The 17,962-nt window shown below is 52.8% G+C and overlaps 1 long non-coding RNA gene across 1 annotated transcript in view; it reads right to left on the reverse strand.

Moving 5' to 3' along the window:
* The window catches only part of LOC138261517 (uncharacterized), a 61,293-nt gene that overhangs the window by 29,277 nt on the left and 14,054 nt on the right, over positions 1-17,962 (reverse strand). Inside the window, exon 2 of the long non-coding RNA XR_011199108.1 lies at positions 1,627-1,674. This is a non-coding gene — a long non-coding RNA (uncharacterized lncRNA). The remainder of the gene's footprint in view (positions 1-1,626; positions 1,675-17,962) is intronic.

Below are 17,962 nucleotides of genomic sequence, written 5' to 3' on the forward strand. Positions count from 1 at the left end.
CCTTACCCATGGCAATATTTTACATTATGTACTATGGCACTGGGCGCCTTTGAGGACAGAACCCACTACACATGCTTTGGTACTGATCTTCAGCATATGTTATGGGCCTGCCTCACTCTGTTGTCCTATTGGGCAGGGTTCCAAGATTCAATTCACACTCTTACAGAAACAGCACACTGGAACATGATGAAACACTGCATATTTGGGCTATATCCCTGTGACGGGGCGTCCTCAGCGGAAGATGCCCCTAGGTGCCCCAGGGCTACTGTCTTGGGTCAGGCAGGCCCCAGGGGGGACTTTCGGTGACGGCTTCCCCGACCCGGAAGTGCTATGTGCATCTCCCGACGGGACGGACAGAGATGAATCAACGGGGCTTTTTAAGGGCCCTCACCACACAGGAGAGACGGCAACCACTGGACGAGGACGCTTCTGGGAACCCGGCAACGGCATTGCCTAGGAGGATGACCCCAGGCGACTTCTGTGCCTTAGAGTAGGGAACCAGGAGGACGCAATGTGCTGAAACCGGCCACGCTCTGGAGAGTGTGGCCTAGCCAGGAACGGGACAGGAGGGGAGGTGGGAAGACGAGAACGGGTTGTTTTGCTGGAGATTATGGCCCTCATTACGACTTTATTGGGCGGCTGGAGCCGCCCGCCAAGATCAGACCGCCGGGCGGCCACCAATGCAGCCGCACTCCCGCCGCGGTCATTAGGAGATCCCCGCTGGGCCTGGCGGGGATCTCGGCTGCAACACAGGAGCCGGCTCCAAATGGAGCCGGCGGTGTTGCGGCTGTGCTATGGGTGCAGTTGCACCCGTCGCGCTTTTCACTGTCATCATAGCAGACTGTGAAAAGCTGCACGGGCCCTGTACCACCAGCATTTTCCTGGAGGTTCAAACCACCAGGAAAAGGCTGGCGGTAGGGCACTCTTAATCCCCTGGGCTGCGCTGCATGCTTCCGCCGCAGTCGTAATGCCTAGTGAAGCACCTCCAGCCTGTTGGCGGTGCTTCCTCCAAAACAGCCCTGGTGGTCATGGACCGCCAGGGTTGTAATGAGGGCCTATGTTTGTTGGGGTTTAGTGGTTCTGGGATTATTGTTTTCTTTTCTTTAGTAGCTCCAGTGCAGTATTCTTTATTTTTACAGCAAACCCCTTTTTACCCACATAACAAAGGACCGGATCCCGGTATCAGCTGCAGGAAGCCTATTGATTATTTCTTTTTCAAACTAAAATAAAACTGAGGCCTTGAAGTAATCATTGGTTCAGAAAAGCATATAGTTAAACAGCAACAGGAACAGAAAGAACACAAGAGACTATAGTCGTACCAATATATTTTATTCAGATAAAGTAAAATAGATCAAGAGATAGAAAATTCAGCAAAAGCCAGTGAAAGACAACTGTAACCAGAGAAGAAAAGAGAGAGATGGAGAGAAAGGAAAGGGAAGAAACGAAATCCAATTGGAAGTAGAGGAAGGGCAGAGGGTGGCAGCAAGAAACAATAAGGAGAGATCAACAGCAGAGAAGAGACAAAGAGCGAGAACGAGGGAAGTCCCACCCAGAAAAGCGACAGAATGAAAAAAGAAGAAGGAACTAGTGAAGGAAAGGACAGAGAATAAGGAAGGTTACATTTACCAGCTGCCTGTGTTCTTCTTTTCTTTGCATGCTCCTCCTGAGTTGACCCTGGGGAAAAGAAAGAAGATCAAGAGGAAAACGTGAAGTCCCACAAAGAAGGCAAAAAGAGAAGAAAAGACTAGAAGCCCACCAAAGACAACAGTATAAGAGACTATTATTACCATATTTTTTACTTTAATAAATCATTCTATAATCATACTATTGCGTCCCTCCATTTTCTGACCCTTCTCGCAATCCCATACCCGAAACATTCACAGCCGGGTTTCGATTTGTGGGCTTGGCACTTCTACTCACCAGTTACCAAATAACACATTGGTGGAAGTCTTCCTCTCCTCCTCCCATACTGAGCTGGTGAGAAGATATTTTTCAGTGGGGGTTGGCCGAAAGCACGGCACTGTGAAGGGAGGAAAATCATGAGATACGCAAACATCCTATAGCTATGATGTGGGACACCGTGTTGAAACATTTCAAAGTGCATGATGACTCTGAATGAAGTCTAATGTGACCTTCCAATTTTTATGATTGGACTCTGATCTTGATGTTCCCTCCCATAATTACTGCTTATGTTGGCAACAGCTTTATTGGCTCATACCTTGAGCCAGATCATACCTTTCTTTGTTGCATTAACTGGGAAATGGCAGTTCCAGGAATATGCCCCTAAATCCGTCACTGTTGTACAAAATATGATTGCATCAGAAGATGTAACTCAATTGAGAGCATTCGCAGATACAACTGAGAATTATGACCACAATAACAATACACTGATATTTTACCACACAATGTAGCAGCTCTTACCATTACATAAAATGGGGCTTTCCAAAACGGCTTTAGCAGCTCTGGTACCTCTGGATCTCCTAATAAAGCTGGAACATGTTCTTCAAATCATTATTCTCATTTGCTTAATCAAGACGCTATTTGGCCATAGCTGGGGGCAGGACTGCAAGCCCCAGGATCCTCTCCAGGTATGTCAAATGCACCTGGGGATGTGCTGAAGTTTGTGGGTAGGGATTTTAATTGCCAGTACGAACCCTTAGATAACAAAGTGGCAGATCATACTTTTGAAATTGACAATGTCTGGTCCATATACTCCAGACCTTGGTGTGAATTAAGGAATGGTCCGAATTAGCCCTGCAAATTAATGCCTTTACAATGAAGCAAGGGTTATGTGCATGCAATGGCGAACAATGACGGATAAAGAAAATAACCGTACTTTTAATCAGGTTGCCGGTACCGGCCTAATTGTTTATATTTTAGTGGATGTCAGGGTCTGGTCATCAGTGGTTGACATGGCAGTGATCCTTCATCAGGATAGTGATCACAACGCTCTCAGCCTTGAGGTGGACCTTTGGATTCTGGGGCGGAAAGGTAGTGTGAGAGATTCTACAGCAGCTGCTCTGTGCTGATCTAGCAATAAGCGCAGAGTAAAATGGCCTACTGTGCTAGGTTCACCGAAGATAATGGCAGGTATTTATGGTAAGGTCATTTCAAGCCTTGGTGCCCTCCAGAGAGGAGAGGGGGGCCATGACTGGAGCATCATCAGGGAATGGATTAGCTCTATTCACTATCATTTATTTAAAGGATTGAAGGATATTTTCTTTTTGGCCGTTCGTGGATCTTTGGTAAGGAGGGCTCCTGCATCATGGTATAATAGAGCATGAAGGGATGATAGGACTGCCGTAATTACTGCAATAAAAACACAGAATCCGGGTGAAATCCAAGTTCGGAGAGCCAACTACAAAAAATCTATTTTAGTTGCAAAAAAGAATGGTATACAGCAAGGTGGGAGGATCCTTTTAGCCACTAGTGCAGGGGATTCTCGCGGGTTTTGGAATCTGGTTATGACTGGAAGTGGGGATGGTGTCTCTCAACTGGGAACTAACGTACTGGCAACAGATTTGGTAGAGCATTTTTCCTCACTATATGGAAGGGTATTGTTCCCCCACAAAAGCCCAAATGATAGGAAGTAAGTTTGAAGAGTGGTGAGTTTGGTGAATGTGAGAATATTGTTGACTCCCCTATCAATAAGGATGAAGTTAGAGACACTATTGCTAAAATAAGACACAATAAAGCACCAGGGCTGGATAAAGTCCCAGGAGATTTATATCTAAGTAAGCCGGATGTTTGTGCCCCATATTTCCTGGTAGTATTTAATAGCTTTTTTGCAGGTGTACCCACTCCCCCTCCTGGACAGCAGCTGAAATTATTCCCATCTATAAGAAAGGCCCCCGGATTGACCCTCGGAACTATAGGCCTAACAATCTAATTGACTGTTTACAAAAGTTATTTAGTTCAATTCTACTTGATCCTTGCAAGCAAGTAATGATATTTTGACTGATTTACAAGCGGGGTTCTGAGAGAGTGTTAGCACAGTGAACCAGGTCTTTAGACTCTTGTTGATTTATTGGAAAACATTGATCTTGGAGGGTGGCTGATTGTATATTGCCTTTGTAGATTTATGCTCCGCATTCGTCTTGGTTCCACACTCCAAGCTATGGCAGATCCTAGGGGAAATGGAAGTTCCTCTAGACTTGGTGGCTGTTATTTTCAGGCTGCATAGTAACAATTATGCCCAAGTGCATTACGGCTCGTTAGAAGAGCTGACTGACCCATTTTCGATGGACCGTGAACGTAGGCTGGACTGTGTTCTGGTTCCTACACTTTTTTCCCTATATGTTAACGGGCTTGTTGATCATTTAAATCTTTGCAATGGGATGCTCCGATGCTGGCCAATCTTGAAATTCCTGCGTTGTTGTTCGCAGATGACACCCTTCTAATATCTAAATCACCCATGGGACTGCAAAACATTTTAGTTTATTTTGAGAGTTTTGTGCATAGAGGGGATTAGAAATTAATGCAGAGAAGAGCAAATATATGATAATAAACCGAAATCAGACATCTAGGCCGAGCCCACAGCTTGCAGGATCCCCTTAGAACGGGTCAGTGTGTTTGACTATCTGGGCTTAACCTTGACAGAGAACCTAGAATGCAAGGCTCAAATAGAAAAGAGAAGGTTGAAAATGATGCAGTGTGTGGGGGCAATTCCTGGAGCTCACCAAGCCTCTTCTTTCCACCCCCTAGATCCCCTATACAAATTTATAGATCACAGGCTTTGGGGACCGCCCTTTACAGGGCTGAATTATGGAGGCATCAGGATGTAAATAAACTTGTTATTGCTGAGAATTGCTTTTTGCGCCAGCTAGTGGGTCTTCCAGTCAGTACCCTTCTATTACCACTTGGGCTTGATCTGGGTGTTAAGCCTATTGAAGAGGGAGTGAGGATTAGGCCTTTACCTTTTTGTCAAAGACTCTGGGCAATTCCTGAGTTACTTTCCTATCAGGAAGCCGTTAGAGATGTATTAAGTCTTCCTGGCTCTAAATCTCTACCCTGGTTGAAATATGTTAGGGATTCTCTATTTAATATAGGCTGCAGTGACCTATGGTTGACCTCTGAGTCTCCATCACGTATAGGGAAGGCGCTATTGGAAAGAAGGTACTGGGAATTTTTAATGGGTCAACTCTCTGCACACTCTTCAAGTGGTGTGCTGTCATATTCCTTTTTCAGATCAAGGATGTTTTTTTGGCAGTAACAATTTTTGGATGAAATAGAACCTCCCCTGGCAAGGAAACTATACATGCAGTTCAGGTACAGCACGTTACCAATTGACATTTTTACTGGCACCAATTTCATTCTCTTGTGCCTTGTGTGGCACAGATAAGGAGACAAAAGAACATATCTTATTTTTTTTGCCCGGCCTATGCTAGGTGTAGGAAAATATGGATTCTCCCCGTGTGCTGGCCATTGGGTGTAAGAGAATGTCAAATTGCCGTTCAAATATTGAAAACTGATGTTAGTCGCAATTTAAACTTTGCCGTTTTCTGTTTTCTCCTGGCAGTGTGGCAAATGAAGCAACATGCAAATTTACAGCAATTGACATAGTTCCATGGACCTTTTAATTATGAAAATCTCTTGGGTTGTGTGTATTGGACCATCATTCAAATGATCTATCTAGGATAGTGTTTAATTTTATACAACAATATACTATATACTGGAATTTGTTTATACTTCAGAGGACTAATGTATTTTAATTATTATGTTTTCTATGGCTTTGCTATGCCCATCATGTCCAAGCTATCCTCTTTTTAGTTGTATATATCTACTTAGGATGTTTTTAAAACGTTCTATTATGATCGTAATGATCGAAATAAAGTATTTATGATGATGATGATGAATATGTGTTATCACTAGTCATGCCATGGTGAATTTCCAGTTTTTGCTCATGCATAAAAGGTCTATAGAAACTCTGGATTTTTGGGGTGAGCCAGAGGCTTTTATGATTTTTGCTATTTATTGCGACTTATAATAATTCTCAATTATGGCATTGTACTCCATACCTGAGCTTCTTGGCAAATACTGCATATCTCTGTGTTCCCTATGTTGAGATTTTGTAATAAAATTCTTTAATATTTTATTGATCTAGACCTCAGTTATTGAGTGGCTCTAGTTACTATTATTATTAGGCCTGATGTCAAGGAGGATGGTGTCTTATTTCCTTGCTTGAGGGTGCAGGAGCCGTCCTGCATGAGAGAAATTTCAGGGTGATCTAAAGTATTGGGGGTCAGTGAAATATTGGGGTTCGGCTCCCATAAAAATGGTTGCAGAGGTTGGTTGCATAATAGCACCTTTTCTTTAGTATGGGTCTCCAGAAATATTTCCTGTTATTTCCAAATATTTAATGCGCACTCCTAGGGACAAAGGTTTTTTTTGGAACTTTGCCAGAATTTTCCAGAGACTCTCAAGAAGTGGTTAGCTGTGTGTTCCTGAATGATTTGGATTGTAAGTATGAACAGGGTGTACTGATCTGTGTATGGTGTATGTATTTGTGATGTACGTTGGAGTTTATGTTTGAGCAATGGTTTTCTGTTTCTGATATGAGTTGTTTAATATGCAATAATGATTGTGGGATCAATTGGTCGATTGATTAATGTTGTACTGATGTCATATTCTGCTTGCAAATGTATTCAAGGTTCTACTGGGTCTATTCGTTTTCGTTTGGTGATCAGATTTGTCGAATTAGAAGGTCTCAATATACATTGATTTTACTTCTCTGTAATTGTGGTGTGTAGAGAAAGGCGCTGCATACAAATTGGGGGTCATTCCAAACTCGGCGGTAAAAGGCGCTTACCGCCGTGCAGAAGACCACCATAACACCGCCGCGGCCACGGTAAACCGCCACGGTCATTCTGACCCACAACAGGCAAACCGCCAAAATACAGACATCCACAAAAGTCCGCCACACCAAAGGCCAGCGAGAAACTGCCGATGACCAAACCTCCACCGTCACGCCAACAGAAATACGCCCACACTATCACGACACACGAATCCACGCGGCGGTCTTTCAACCGCGGTAATCCATTGGAGGTACACACCACTGCGCTCAAAATACACACACTTGTACAAAAAAACTACCACATTGGACAATTCAAAATACACACACCTGATACACATACACACCACTCCCACACACACAATACTATATAAAACACACACCCACATCACCCACAAACCTCCACTCCTAGAGATTCGTGAACACGCACCGAGAAAAGACATCCGAGCACCCAGACGCCCAATTCACTGTCACCCAGCAATATTTGCACGCACTTCACACAACACAACAATACACATCACCACACTTAGCACCACACAATCCACCCTACACATCACCCACACCACCCCATGGCACTGCAAAGACACCCCAGGTTCTCTGATGATGAACTCAGGGTCATGGTGGAGGAAATTGTACGAGCAGAGCCACAGCTGTTCGGACACAGGTACAGCACACCACCATTGCCAGGAAGATGGAGCTATGGAGCAGAATAGTGGACAGGGTCAACGCTGTGGGACAGCACCCAAGAAATCGGGACGACATCAGGAAGCGGTGGAACGACCTACGGGGGAAGGTGCGTTCCATGGTATCCAGGCACAACATCGCGGTGCAGCGGACCCCCACCTCCTCCCCCAGAATTTACAACATGGGAGGAGCAGGTCTTGAACATCCTGCATCCTGAGGGCCTCACAGGAGTAGCTGGAGGAATGGACTCTGGTAAGTCTCATCTTCTCTACTTCATCCCCCCCACCCCACCTGCATGCCAACTCATACCCCCCCCTCACCCCCACCCCCATCACACCTACTCCTTGCAAATGTCTTACCATCACAACCCACCCATCCCAACACCTAGCCCTGCATGCGTCCACAAAGCATGGACACCCATCACCAAAGCATGCCCACTGCACATACACATACAACCCCCCCCCCAAACCACCGTCACAACAGCCCCCACAAAGGAATGCCAGCACTGGGGTACACGGGCACCCACCCATTGCACGCTATGGCACACACAGAAGCAATAACCATACTTTTGTACCCCTGCAGGACCCGAACGCCAGGTCACCGCGCAGGAGGGTCCACAAATGTCCATTCCACCCCCACAGTGAGGACAGCAGCTCTGTCTCCCTGGATCTAGATGACCAGCCCGGTCCATCGGGGACCTGGGGACAGTCGGTTCCCCTCAGACAGCCACAGGCCACAGCAGACCTTCCCCCCTCTGGGAACACCAGCACAGCACCCACCCAGCGGGCCCATACCTCTGTCCCCAGGACACGTCAATCAGCGGTGTGTCCACCACTACAGGGAACCCAGGCTAACCCAACAACAACAGGGACCTGGGGGCAGTGGTAGTGGGCACACGGTCCAGGGGACAGAGGCCCAGGGAAACAGGGGAACTGGGAGGGCTGCTGTGCGACAGGGGGGGGGGGACAGGCCCAGGGAACCCACTCTCCACGAGGCCCTCTCCTCCATCATGGGAGCATACCACCACTCCCAGGAGACAATGGCGACGGTCCTGGCCAGGTTTCAGGAGATCCAGCTTCTGCAGGAGCAACAGTATATGGGGTTCAGGGAGGAACTAAGAAACATCAGTTCCGCCATGGGTACCATCGTAGTGGCCCTGAATCAGGTAGTCACCACATTGCGGGACACTGTGGCACCTCAAAGGGCCCCTGACACTAGCATGGACCAAGAACTGCCTACCACCTCCACCGGCGCTAGTGGTCAGGAGGCCCCGACACAAGACCAACAGGCCACCAGAACCCCACCCCCTGCAGAAGGAGAACCACCCGCAAGCGGGCCCTGAGATCCAGGAAGAAGACAGAGTAAGATGTCAAGACCCCCGCCAGCAAAGGATACCGCCCTGATTGTCATCCCACTGTCCCACATTGTCACCCTGTCCAACCTTATACTGCCCCTGCTCCACTTTCCACAGGCATTTGGACAATGCACCTGTGATACTGATAGTCTGGACTCTGCCATGGACAATCCTCCACCATCACCCCTCACCGATTTGCAACCACCCATCCAATTTAGAGCACTTGAATAAACACACTTATTGCACATAAACAATCTGGAGTCTGGCTGTGATTTTGAACAAATGTATTAGACATGACCGTGCCAAAATGTTCATTCACATTGTGATGCCAACAAACTGCTGTCACACAGCTGTAGCCCATGGGGAAACAAAGCAGATGTCACGCAGTGGGGCCCACATCTCTGAAAACGGAAGGGAAAGTCACAACACAGTTACCATACACTGGGGGAAAAAGTCAGACAGTAGTGAGGTAGGAGTCTTTAAGTAAATGTAATATGCCGGTGTGTACTCTTACCTGTGTGTCATTGAAAATACTGCTGTATTACTGTGTTCCTGTTCTCTATGTCGTCCTCTTCGGCTTCCTCCTCTTCACTCTCCACAGGCTCCACAGCTGCTACAACACCACCATCTGGACCATCCTCCTGCAGAAAAGGCACCTGGCGTCGCAAAGCCAGGTTGTGAAGCATACAGCAGGCCACGATGATCTGGCACACCTTCTTTGGTGGGTACATTAGGGATCCACCTGTCATATGGAGGCACCTGAACCTGGCCTTCAGGAGGCCAAAGGTTCGCTCGATCACCCTCCTAGTCCGCCCATGGGCCTCATTGTACCGTTCGTCTGCCCTTGTCCTGGGATTCCTCACTGGGGGCAGTAGCCATGACAGGTTGGGGTAACCAGAGTCCCCTAATAGCCACACCCGGTGCCTCTGGAGTTGACCCATCACATACGGGATGCTGCTATTCCGCAGGATGTAGGCGTCATGCACTGAACTTGGCATTAACATGGGAGATGTACTGGTCAGCCAAACACACCATCTGTACATCCATCGAATGATAACTCTTCCGGTTCCTGTACACCTGTTCACTCCTTCTGGGGGGGACCAAAGCAACATGTGTCCCATCAATGGCACCAATGATGTTGGGAATATGTCCAAGGGCATAGAAATCACCCTTCACTGTAACCAAATCCCCCACCTCAGGGAAAATGATGTAGCTCCGCATGTGTTTGAGCAGGGCAGACAACACTCTGGACAACACCTTGGAAAACATGGGCTGGGACATCCCTGATGATATGGCCACTGTTGTTTGAAATGATCCACTTGCTAAGAAATGGAGTACTGACAGCACCTCCACTAGAGGGGGGATCCCTGTGGGTTGTCGGATGGGTGACATCAGGTCTGGCTCCAGCTGGGCACACAGTTCCTGTATAGTGGCTCGGTCAAGCCTGTATGTCAGTATGACATGTCGTTCCTCCATTGACAGGTCCACCATCGGTCTGTACACGGGAAGATTCCTCCATCTCCTCGCATGTCCCAGTGGACGGTGCCTATGAAGGACAACAGCGACCACAGAGTCAATCAACCCACAGGTACGTAACCACAGCTTGCACATAACACGATTCCCAATGCATTGAAAGGTTTGTATATGTGTGATGCAGTAGAAATTAAGCCATGTGGGCCCTTGAAATGGCGGCTGCCTGACCTGTGAAGTGCGACAGTGGGATGTGAGGTCAATTCGCTGGCGTGGCACACCGTGGTGGTAGGCGGTCGAAGACCGCGGCGCAAAGCCGCATTCGTTAACATTGAACCCTATGGGTTTCAGGAGCCAATGACGATGTGCGCCGGCGGTCGCGGTACGCACCGCCGCGGTACGCACCGCCGCAGGCTTGACCGCCATTTTCTATCTGCTTAATCACTCGATACCTGATCTTCCACAGGAGAGGACCTACACTGCAAGTGCTGCTGTCACCTAGGTCTGGAAGAGACAATGGCTCATACGACTGGGGAAAGGGCCCCTGCCTTCACTGCGGAGGAGTTGGAGAAACTTGTGGATGGGGTCCTCCCCCAGTATGCGCTACTCTACGGTCCTCCAGACCAACAGGTAAGTACACTGGGACCATGCTAAGTGGGCAATGCCTGTGTTGAGTGGGGTGGATGAAAGATCATAGGGAGGGGAGCGATTGAGGCATGCATCAAACAACAGATGAGAGCATGTGCCACATGGCAAGGGTGGGGATGGGGGGGGCCACTCACATCGAGCATGCAGAAGGTGATGACTATTTTTCTCTCCCTGTACATGTCACATAGGTCAGCGCCCACCAGAAAGTCGCTATTTGGCGTGCCATCGCCAAGGACGTCCGGACCCTGGGGGTCCACAACAGACGGGGCACCCACTGCCGGAAGAGGTGGGAGGACATCCGACGCTGGAGCAGGAAGACGGCGGAGGCTCAGCTGGGGATGGCCTCCCAACGTGGGAGGGGTGCCAGTCGTACTTTGACCCCCCTGATGTCCCAGATCCTGGCGGTGGCCTACCCCGATTTGGATGGGCGCGTGAGGACATCACAGCAGACACAAGGGGGTGAGTACAAACACATTCTGCTGACTTTGCGCGCAGTGGAGGTGTCTGGGTGGGGGAGGAGAGCTGTGGGTATCCCTAGGCCAGGGCGATTTCTGTAGGCTAGGCCCCTCCGTAAGGCATGGCCCTGTGCCCCCGCCCTCCACCTCTGTAGGGTGCCAAGTACAGGTATCCATGGCCCTGTGTCATCTATGTGTGCAGTTTTCGTCCATAGCCTTGTAGGCCATGTCCCACGGATTGTGTAGTGGACCCCAAGTGCGCGGCGTAGTGCAGGGGGCTTCTGTGTCTGTCCTCTCCGCCAACGGTGTCGCCAATGCATGCACTCAACATGTCTTTATTTCTCCCCCCCACCCTTTTTTGTGGTCTTCCTGTTCATGTGTGCATTAGCATCATCAGGCGGAGGAGAAGTGGCATCGGAGCACGAGGGAGCTGCATCCCACATGGCCCTGGAGGGCCATGTAACGGAGTCCGAATACACCAGTGGGACGGAGGGCGAGGGGAGCTCCACAGCAGGGACTCGTGCTGATGTCAGTGACATCGACTCGTCCTCTGAAGGGAGCTCCCTTGTGGTGGCGGCAACATCCGTGCCCCCGCAACAACAGGTACAGCCGCCACCCAGCGCACCAGCACCGCCCTCCCAGCAGCCCCTCAGCATTTGCCCCGTGCCCGCTCACCCAGGAAGGTGGGCATCTCCTTCACCCCAGGCACCTCAGGCCCTGCCCCTGTCACCCCTGCTGCCCTCAGTGAGGAGGTCATTGACCTCCTGAGGACCATCATTGTTGGGCAGTCTACCCTTTTGAATGCCATCCAGGGTGTAGAAAGGGAGGTGCACCAGAGTAATGCATACCTGGAGGGCATTCATTCTGGTCAGGCTGCCCATCAGCGATCGTTCAACGCTCTGGCCTCAGCACTGACGGCAGCCATTGTCCCTGTCTCTAGCCTCCCCCCTCTAACTTCCTCCACCCAGACACAATCCCCTGTACCTCTGCCTATCCCAGACACACCATCAGACCAGCCTGCACACACCTCAACACCCAAGGGAAGCTCAGCCAGACATAAGCACCACACATCACACTAGCATTCACACAAGCAACATCCACATGCAGACATACCAACACCCACTGCCTCCACTGTGTCCCCCTCCTCCTCGTCTCCCTCCTCCCTCCCTGTGACGTCTCCACTCACACTTGCATGCACAACATCTTCAGCCACTACGTCCATCACCAGCACACCCACCAGAACACTCCGCACACGTGCAGTCACCACCCCACTACCATTTACACGTCCCCTGTGTCCTCTCCCAGTGTGTCTGTCACACCCTCTTCCAAACTACACAAACGCAGGCGGCCACCCACCCATCAGCCATCCACCTCACGACAGCCTCCAGCCCAAGCACCTGCACCCAAAGACACCAGACTTCACACTCCTACAACCACATCCTCTTCCTCCACTCCCATACCCACTACACCTATCCGTCCCTCTCTTTCGAAATTGCTTTTCCTTTCCCAACTTGACCTCTTTCCAACAACTCCCCCACCCCGTCCATCTCATAAGACTCCAATAAGCACCTCCGCCACCACAAAACCGGGACCTATAAAGACTGTTTGCCATGGACTGTGGAGTCCCCCACCCTCAAGGGCAGCCAGTTCAGCTAGGAGCCAAGGCACGGCCAGCCCACCCCCGGAAAAGCATCCAAAGCTTGCCAGTGCCCGGCGCGAGAGGCCAAAGACACCAGGGACCAAAATCCCTACCATGGCTCCGGCAGGAAGTGGGGTGCCACCTGGCACTCCGCCAAAGGTGGGAAAGGGCCACAGGCGACCAGGTCAGGGTGGGAAGGGCAGTACGCCCGACAAGTCTGGCAGCAGGCCAGCTGGCCAGGAGGGCCCCACCAGCCCCATCCCAGGTGTGCAGGAGGACACCCACAGGCCCGGTACTGCAGCCCAGGAAGGCCCCGCAAGCCACGTCCAAGTTGGGCAGGAGGACACCCACAGGCCCGGTACTGCAGCCCAGGAGGGCCCCGCAAGCCACCAGACAGATGGGCAGGAAGGCCCCGCCAGCCACATGTCAGGTGGCGAGTGACATCCATGCCATGGCCGGATCCACTGACCTGGACACTCATCTCAAGCACCGCTGAACTGGGCACCGCCGTCTCAAGCACCGCTGAACAGGGCACCGCCGTCTCAAGCACCGCTGAACAGGGCCCTTCATCTCAAGCACCGCTGAACAGGGCACCGCCGTCTCAAGCACCGCTGAACAGGGCACCGCCGTCTCAAGCACCGCTGAACAGGGCACCGCCGTCTCAAGCACCGCTGAACAGGGCACCGCCGTCTCAAGCACCGCTGAACAGGGCACCGCCGTCTCAAGCACCGCTGAACTGGGCACCGCCGTCTCAAGCACCGCTGAACTGGGCACCGCCGTCTCAAGCACCGCTGAACTGGGCACCGCCGTCTCAAGCACCGCTGAACTGGGCACCGCCGTCTCAAGCACCGCTGAACTGGGCACCGCCGTCTCAAGCACCGCTGAACTGGGCACCGCCGTCTCAAGCACCGCTGAACAGGGCACCGCCGTCTCAAGCACCGCTGAACAGGGCACCGCCGTCTCAAGCACCGCTGAACAGGGCACCGCCGTCTCAAGCACCGCTGAACAGGGCACCGCCGTCTCAAGCACCGCTGAACTGGGCACCGCCGTCTCAAGCACCGCTGAACAGAGCACCGCCGTCTCAAGCACCGCTGAACAGAGCACCGCCGTCTCAAGCACCGCTGAACAGAGCACCGCCGTCTCAAGCACCGCTGAACTGGGCCCTTTATCTCAAGCACCGCTGAACTGGGCACCGCCGTCTCAAGCACCGCTGAACTGGGCCCTTCATCTCAAGCACCGCTGAACAGGGCACCGCCGTCTCAAGCACCGCTGAACTGGGCCCTTCATCTCAAGCACCGCTGAACTGAGCCCTTCATCTCAAGCACCGCTGAACTGGGCACCGCCGTCTCAAGCACCGCTGAACTGGGCACCGCCGTCTCAAGCACCGCTGAACTGGGCACCGCCGTCTCAAGCACCGCTGAACTGGGCACCGCCGTCTCAAGCACCGCTGAACTGGGCACCGCCGTCTCAAGCACCGCTGAACTGGGCACCGCCGTCTCAAGCACCGCTGAACTGGGCACCGCCGTCTCAAGCACCGCTGAACTGGGCACCGCCGTCTCAAGCACCGCTGAACTGGGCACCGCCGTCTCAAGCACCGCTGAACTGGGCACCGCCGTCTCAAGCACCGCTGAACAGGGCACCGCCGTCTCAAGCACCGCTGAACTGGGCACCGCCGTCTCAAGCACCGCTGAACTGGGCACCGCCGTCTCAAGCACCGCTGAACTGGGCACCGCCGTCTCAAGCACCGCTGAACTGGGCACCGCCGTCTCAAGCACCGCTGAACAGAGCACCGCCGTCTCAAGCACCGCTGAACTGGGCCCTTTATCTCAAGCACCGCTGAACTGGGCACCGCCGTCTCAAGCACCGCTGAACTGGGCCCTTCATCTCAAGCACCACTGAACAGGGCACCGCCGTCTCAAGCACCGCTGAACTGGGCCCTTCATCTCAAGCACCGCTGAACTGGGCCCTTCATCTCAAGCACCGCTGAACTGGGCACCGCCGTCTCAAGCACCGCTGAACTGGGCACCGCCGTCTCAAGCACCGCTGAACTGGGCACCGCCGTCTCAAGCACCGCTGAACTGGGCACCGCCGTCTCAAGCACCGCTGAACTGGGCACCGCCGTCTCAAGCACCGCTGAACTGGGCACCGCCGTCTCAAGCACCGCTGAACTGGGCACAGCCGTTCCGTCTCAAGCACCGCTGAACAGGGCACCGCCGTCTCAAGCACCGCTGAACAGGGCACCGCCGTCTCAAGCACCGCTGAACAGGGCACCGCCGTCTCAAGCACCGCTGAACAGGGCACCGCCGTCTCAAGCACCGCTGAACAGGGCACCGCCGTCTCAAGCACCGCTGAACAGGGCACCGCCGTCTCAAGCACCGCTGAACAGGGCACCGCCGTCTCAAGCACCGCTGAACTGGGCACCGCCGTCTCAAGCACCGCTGAACAGAGCACCGCCGTCTCAAGCACCGCTGAACAGAGCACCGCCGTCTCAAGCACCGCTGAACAGAGCACCGCCGTCTCAAGCACCGCTGAACAGAGCACCGCCGTCTCAAGCACCGCTGAACAGAGCACCGCCGTCTCAAGCACCGCTGAACAGAGCACCGCCGTCTCAAGCACCGCTGAACTGGGCCCTTCATCTCAAGCACCACTGAACAGGGCACCGCCGTCTCAAGCACCGCTGAACTGGGCCCTTCATCTCAAGCACCGCTGAACTGGGCACCGCCGTCTCAAGCACCGCTGAACTGGGCCCTTCATCTCAAGCACCACTGAACAGGGCACCGCCGTCTCAAGCACCACTGAACAGGGCACCGCCGTCTCAAGCACCGCTGAACTGGGCCCTTCATCTCAAGCACCGCTGAACTGAGCCCTTCATCTCAAGCACCGCTGAACTGGGCACCGCCGTCTCAAGCACCGCTGAACTGGGCACCGCCGTCTCAAGCACCGCTGAACTGGGCCCTTCATCTCAAGCACCACTGAACAGGGCACCGCCGTCTCAAGCACCGCTGAACTGGGCCCTTCATCTCAAGCACCGCTGAACTGAGCCCTTCATCTCAAGCACCGCTGAACTGGGCACCGCCGTCTCAAGCACCGCTGAACTGGGCCCTTCATCTCAAGCACCGCTGAACAGGGCACCGCCGTCTCAAGCACCGCTGAACTGGGCCCTTCATCTCAAGCACCGCTGAACTGAGCCCTTCATCTCAAGCACCGCTGAACTGGGCACCGCCGTCTCAAGCACCGCTGAACTGGGCACCGCCGTCTCAAGCACCGCTGAACTGGGCACCGCCGTCTCAAGCACCGCTGAACTGGGCACCGCCGTCTCAAGCACCGCTGAACTGGGCACCGCCGTCTCAAGCACCGCTGAACTGGGCCCTTCATCTCAAGCACCGCTGAACTGGGCACCGCCGTCTCAAGCAACGCTGAACTGGGCACCGCCGTCTCAAGCAACGCTGAACTGGGCACCGCCGTCTCAAGCAACGCTGAACTGGGCACCGCCGTCTCAAGCAACGCTGAACTGGGCACCGCCGTCTCAAGCACCGCTGAACTGGGCACCGCCGTCTCAAGCACCGCTGAACTGGGCACCGCCGTCTCAAGCACCGCTGAACAGGGCACCGCCGTCTCAAGCACCGCTGAACAGGGCACCGCCGTCTCAAGCACCGCTGAACAGGGCACCGCCGTCTCAAGCACCGCTGAACAGGGCACCGCCGTCTCAAGCACCGCTGAACAGGGCACCGCCGTCTCAAGCACCGCTGAACAGGGCACCGCCGTCTCAAGCACCGCTGAACAGGGCACCGCCGTCTCAAGCACCGCTGGCCCATTGGCAGAAGGGGCAGGCCCTCATCTGTGTCGGGCAGGGCTGCACGAAGCACTCTGGGCACCAAGCCCCCTCCAGAACCAGTGGAGACTGTCATCCACTTGTGAGACTGTGGCTTTGCACTCCCCAGGATGGAACAGTGGGCAAACCACCCACTGTTGAGACTTGAGAGACTGTGGCTTTGCACTCCCCAGGATTGAACAGTGGGAAAACCACCCACTGTAGAGACTTGAGAGACTGTGGCTTTGCACTCCCCAGGATGGCACAGTGGGCAACCCACCCACTGTAGAGACTTGAGAGACTGTGGCTTTGCACTCCCCAGGATGGCACAGTGGGCAAACCACCCACTGTAGAGACTTGAGAGACTGTGGCTTTGCACTCCCCAGGATGGCACAGTGGGCAACCCACCCACTGTAGAGATTTGAGAGACTGTGGCTTTGCACTCCCCAGGATGGCACAGTGGGCAGACCACCCACTGTAGAGACTTGAGAGACTGTGGCTTTGCACTCCCCAGGATGGAACAGTGGCCATGGAGGCCCCTTGTGGATCTGGCATCGTGGACTCATCTGGCTGAGGTGCCCCCCTTCCCTTCCCCCTGAGGTGCCTGTAGTTTTGCTATCTGATGCCCCTGCAGTGTTCTCTCAGTTGGTGTCAGGTATCCTGTGTGGGCTTTGCCCATGTGATTTGGGCCCAGTGGTCCACGGACAATGCCTGCAAAAATTATCGGACTTTTAATATTTCTGTATATAATAATTTTGGATGTGTGATATATTTATAAGCCATGAATACAATCTATTCGACTGTTTATGATCATTTCCTTTCGTCTTTGCATTCTTCTGGGGGGTTTGGGGGGTGTAACTGAGTTGTTGCTATGCATTGATGGGTGTGTGTTGTAGTGGGTGCGGGTGGGGGTGGGTGTGTCGCGAATGTGTGTCCCCGTAATTTTTTCCCTCCCCTGTGTCGTAGGTGCAGTACTCACTGTTGTCTTCTGCGCCGGCGTTCGTGCTCCTGGTAGAGGAGCAGGAAGACAATAGCTGGGAGGATGTGGAGTTCGGGTTCCATGCTGTCCAGATTCCTCGTGGAGGTGAGCGTTTTCCGTTCGAAATGGCTG

This window comes from Pleurodeles waltl, chromosome 10 (assembly GCF_031143425.1).
Source record: "Pleurodeles waltl isolate 20211129_DDA chromosome 10, aPleWal1.hap1.20221129, whole genome shotgun sequence".
Lineage (NCBI taxonomy): Eukaryota > Metazoa > Chordata > Amphibia > Caudata > Salamandridae > Pleurodeles > Pleurodeles waltl.